We start from the raw sequence: 6,000 nt of genomic DNA, 5'->3' as shown, positions 1-6,000 counted from the left end.
AAAGGTCAACTGTAGTTTACTAGCCCATGTCCTGGGTAGGCTTCTTGCTTGTTTTCTGTGGAGGCAGAGGAATCTTCTAAAAGAGGCTTTGGAACAGAAACAAGTGCTAACATCTGCCATTAATATGCATGGAAGAAAACTGAAATCAAATAGATTTTCTTAGAATTTCAGATCAGGTACCTCAAAGTGTGCCTGAATTAATTTGGAAAGAGACTAGATTCAGCAATTAAAAAGTCGATGTTCTGTCTCTAAGACCCAACCAGTTGCAAATAAACTTTATACTTTTCTCCTGTTTTACATTATTTTCTTTCCAACTTTGAGAACTCTTAATAGACTAGTAAGTAGCATTGTTGGAAGACCAATGATATGAAGATTCTAAAGAGGAAAGACTGACCGTTCATTAATAGTGGTGACTTGTTAAAAGCCAGAAGCTTACTTAAAATATTCCACCAGAATTCTATGGAGCCCTCTTCTATATGCTACTCAAGGTTTAATACTTAACCATATCATGGTCCAGTGCCTTCAGTTCTATCCTGCCCTGCAGCATGTACCCAAGCTTCTCGTAAGTTAATGGGTCATTCATTGCACCTGATTTTTCTTAGCCCACCCACTTCCCTAGAATTCGGAATTTATTGCCAACATTCTCACCCCTTCACAAAATTAATATAGCGCTACTAGGACCTGGTGTACTCTGAAAATATCCAGCAATCATAATTCCACATTTAGACCTTTGAATCCAGTAATCAAAAAGGATAAAAGCTGGAGCAAAGGGAGGCATTGTGTATAGTTCTAATTAATCTATTTTGACTGTTTTCCACTTCCAAAAATTTACAGATAGTGACTCAAAGTTAATCGAAGTATTAGAAGAATAGGAAAGAAATAATCTTTTAATGAAGACTTGTTTAATTCTAGTGTATTTCCAAAAGCTATCCCATTTACAGATAATGAAATTGAAGATCAGAGAGGTTACTTGCCTAATTTATATTAATTAAATGACTATGTAAGCATTAAAAGCTATATATAGAATCGAGATTCAAATTCAGAAACCCCCAACATAGAACTCTTCCACTAAACACATACTGCCTTCCTAAAATCAATTGGTAGTGCCATTATTGGTACTATCAATATTTTCTCTTTCGTGCAAATAGTAAAGTTAAATATACATTATTGACAGTGCTCACTCTTAAAGAAGAATTTTTTTCAAGACCGGTAGTTCCAAACCTGGCTAATAATCAGAATTACCTGAAGAACAACTGAAATATTTCTTAGATCCTACTCATCAGCATCTCTGAGGATGTACTCCCAAAATCTTCATAAATATAAAGGTAATTTTCATCATCAGCCAATTAGGAAATTATTAACTCATGACAATAGTGACAAAAACCAACACTACTACTTGGAGACACAATGCATTATATATTTTCAAAGTATTAAAGCATCCTTTATTTCTTCTTATCCTCATATACACCTGTTGGGAAGGATGTGGGGTAGATATTTTTATCCTCCTTAGATACAAGCAGAAAACTGGTTCAGTGAAAGAAGGAAATTGAATTATCTTCTTCATCTTCTTAGGTAAAAATGGATCACCTAGGAAACCCAAGCTGGGTGTGGATATATAGCATTAAGAATGTAAATGTCGCTTACTAGATTTCCCCCCTTTTCCTCTTTCTCTGGGATCACTGGCTGGATGGCATTAGGGGATGAATTTTTTCTTCACAAAATACATATGTGGATGTTCTAACCCCCGTACTTCAGAATGTGACCTTACTTGGAGATAGGGTTGTTGCATGTGTAACTAGTTAAGATGAGGTCACTCTGGAGTAGGGTGGGTTCCTAATCAGATATGGCAAGTGTCCTTATCAGAAGCGGAAGTTTGGACATACATGCACATATAGGCAATATCATATGAAGATGAAGGCAGAGATTAGGGAGATCCTATGAGCTAAAGACATGCCAAAGATTACCAGCAAACTGCTAGAAACAAGGGGAGAGACATGGAACAGTTTTCCCTTATGGCCCTTTGATTCAGAAGAAAGCAGCCGTGCTGACATCTTAATCTCAGATTTCTAGTCTCCAGAACTGTGGGGCAATCAATTTCTGTTGTTTAAACCATCCAGTTTATCGTTCTTTGTTATGGTGGCCCTCACAAATTAAGAGATCAGAAACACCTCCCACCTGGATGATCAAATTACTAGTTAGCATTTCTATTAAAGGAAAAAAAAATCAATAAATACATTTACTTATCTATAGGTTTCTGAAAGGCAGTTATGATAGTCATAGATCTTAGAAGATATAAGTATCTCTACAAAAAATTAACTCAGAGAAATAAATTGCTCAATATAAATATGTTTAGTGTTTTGTAGAAAAAAATAGCAAAAAAAGTAGAAAAAAATATACTCACAAATCCTACCTTTAGCTTTTCTCCCTAGTATTTAGTAGAAAAACATCAATTTGTATATTTCTAATTGTAGTTGAGGGAGTGTATAATATAGATAATCATGAACCAAAGCTTTAGTCCACTTCCTCCTAATGTTACACCCTGGCACTCCCAGATGTCTGGGATGAGGAGCTTCTCATTGTTCTCATCTCCTACTCTAGGGTGTAAAAGTAGTTATTCTGTAATATATGGTAAATATCACGTCATGGGTCCCAAACTCCGTGTAGATGTTTCAGAAAGAATTTTGCTTCAAGATACAAAATATTTAATAAAGTAAATTGAACCTAACATGTCTTGGTCTTTCAAACAAAAGTACTCCAGAGTAAAAGCTTGACGGGTCTGTCAGGAATCTGCTAAATTCTCTCTCTCTCACACGTAGCTCTGTGTGGTGTGACATCCTTGCCACCACACACCCACTGTTTTGGTTGACGAGTGCTTTGGATTGATTTATTTTTAAATGAGAAGCCATACTTTCAAATATTAAATAAAAGATTTTGTAAAACGAGCATTTTATGCATATTTTGATCATTCCCATTACATAACCTGTTTTGGAGGGCGTATCTTATGTGTGATTTTTATGATGCAAAGAATAAGGCATGTGATCAATTAAGAATACCTACAGGTGTACAGAGATTATGTCAAAATAACTAGTGTTCACTCAGTTGTGTAATATTTCCAAATATCTGAATGTTTGGCAACATGTTAACCAAATATACAAGTGTATCCTCTTTTAGTTTGACGGAGATCATGGTCATGCTGTATTTTCAAAGAATCCAACATGAATTACTAAATCAAAAACACAGTCCACTCAGTTCAGTGTTTGGTCTCAAATGATGGCATTGGAGAAGGCTACATGGGTGCCTCAGAGCTTGGCTTGAAGTCTGCAGTCACCCCCATAACATCGCTTCAATCCAGTGTGCATTAATGATATTTCATGCTTTACATACACCTGTGTAACAATAGATCAAACCTAAATTAGAGAACAAGTAAAGGAAAAAGCCAAAGGAATAATTTGGGATTATGCCACGGATTTAACATGCAGTCCACTGAACAAGTAAAACTTTCCCATGGAGGAACGTAGGCCGTGTGTATACAAGTGCAGTCAAATCAAACAGACTACATTTTTTGGTTCTGGCTGATTCACTGCTGCTTATCTACAAAGCCACAGGATGGCAATAGAGAAATTCCTGTTGTGCAACTACTGTCCAAATAGTTTTATGGAAAAAAAAAAAAAAACGAGACCAAATGCTTTGGTTCTAGTACAATTTGCCTGTGATCTGGGCATGTTCATGCTTTAAGGAAGCCCACACTCATGCTGGCCACAAGTTGACACAGCCTTGGCCTGTCATGATCTGACCCTATCTTTCAGTCTCCACTCTCCACTTGACAATAATCTCTTCCCTCCTCCAATCTATGGCCTTTTAAAATAAATAAAAACAAATATTCATTGAGGAGCTACCAGGAACCAGGATCTGTTCCGTGCCCCAGAGTTACAAATGGTATAGAAACAGAGTTGTGTTGTCACTGGCAGTTAGAAGCCTAGACGGGGCTGCATTTCCTGGCCTCCCTCACATTCTTCTGTGTCCACATGACTAACTCTTGCCAATGTAATGTGAGCAGAATTGATGTCTATCATCTCCAGGACAGGGTTTTTTAGAACCTGGTGTGCCTTCTCCACTTATTAATCTTCCCCTGGTTCTTGCTGGAAACAGAAGACTCTGAGCCTTCCCCTGGTTCTTGTTGGAAGCAGAACCTCTGGAAGGAAGGATCTGGGTGTCTGATTCCTCGAGGTGAGGGAAAACCACCAACCAGGAACAGCAGCATTGAACTGTTAAAGAAGTTTGTGATGCACTTGAAATGTGTTAAACCATAGAACTGTTGGAACTAATATTTACAGGTCTTATCATTAACCTAACTAATACAGTGCCAGGTGGCCATGGCACTATTGAGAAAAATAGTGCTCAGATGGAGGATGAGGAATGCAGCAGATGAAATTTTGCTAATCTAAATAGAATGGTCAAAGACCTCATTGATCAAGGGATGTGAGCAGAGTCTGGAAGAAAGTGAAGCTCTTGGGAAAAGCTTTGCAGAATGAAAGAACAGCGAGTGCAAGGGTTCTGAGAAGAAATCCTCCCTGCTATGTCCAAGGAACATCAAAGAGGCCAGGATGCCCTGAGTGGAGTAAACAGTGCAGTAGCTGATAGGGCTGGAGGTCAGAGAGGAAACAGAGGACCCAATCGGATAGGGCTTTAAAAACTATTATAAGATCTTAGAGTGTTGTTCTGAATGAGATAAAATATTATTCGGAGATTCTGAGCAGAGCAACGAGCTATTTTTACATTGTGAGTGGATCACTCTGGATGTTCAGTTGAAATTACGCTGTGCAGGGCTGGAGAGAGTGGAAGTGGAAGCAGTTAGGGAGTTATTGCAAAAGTCCAGGTGAGAGACACTGATGTCTTAAAACTAGGGAAGTGACAGTGTAGATGACAAAAAAGGGTCATGTCTTGGATATTTATTGAAGATATAGCCAAGAGGAATTGAGAATAGATTAGGTATGAGGTGGGTATAGGAAAAAGTTAGGAACGGACTTGGGGCAGCAGTTCTAAGTGTCTTTACCTCTTGATGATCCAAATGAAAACATCAAGTAGACAGACTTTTGAGCCTGGAGTTCATTGGAGAGGTCCAGGCTGGAGGGGGAAAAAGGAAGGTGGCATGGTAGAGGAGAGTCAGTCATCAAAGTATCATGTTATTTAAACCCATGAGACTAGATAAGATATCTAAGAAATTAATATAATCAGAGAAAAGAAAAGGTTCAGGAACAGAGCCTTGAGGCCCTCCATCATCTGGAGTTTGGTGGGAAGAAGATGGAGCTCAAGGATGGGAGAGGGGAACAGTTCTCAAAAAAGGAGAAACATCAGGAGAATTTTGGTTCCAGGAGGAAATAAAATGTTTCAAAGATGAAGGATGGTAAATTATACCAAATATTGCTGCTAGTTAAATAAAATGAAGACTGAATTTTCATTTGGAATTTAGCAACATGCAGATTTTGGCTGGTGATGCTGAGAGAAATTTCAGGCAAGTGATTGGGGGAAACACCTGATTAGAGTGGGTTTAAGAAAGAATGGAAATAAGAGAAAGTAGAATTGACACAGATAAACCTTTACCGGGGTTTTGTTGTAAAGGGGAACAGAGTAATGGGGCAGTCTCTAGGCATGTTAATTTTTTTTAGGATGGGAGATACTACAATACATTTCATGTTGATGGAGATGATTCAGTAGAGAGGGGAGAAATAATAATGAAGTAAAGAAACAGAAGAAATGCTGGAGCCATGTCCTTGAAGAGGAGGGAGGAAGTGTGTAGAGTGAAGGGAGCGAGCTTTTGATAGGAGCAGGGACAATTCATCCTCAGCCATAGGAAAGAAGAGAGAATCTATGGGCTCAGATGCCAGCTTGTGGTTAGATGTGATACTTATATTTTCTCATTGAAACAAGAGGCTAGTCATCAATTAAGAATGAGGACGAAGGTATTGGTATTTTGAGGAGAGAGTAGAAGGAGTAAAATTG

Source organism: Pteropus vampyrus, unplaced genomic scaffold, assembly GCF_000151845.1.
Source record: "Pteropus vampyrus isolate Shadow unplaced genomic scaffold, Pvam_2.0 Scaffold24, whole genome shotgun sequence".
NCBI lineage: Eukaryota > Metazoa > Chordata > Mammalia > Chiroptera > Pteropodidae > Pteropus > Pteropus vampyrus.
This window is presented reverse-complemented; position numbering follows the sequence as displayed.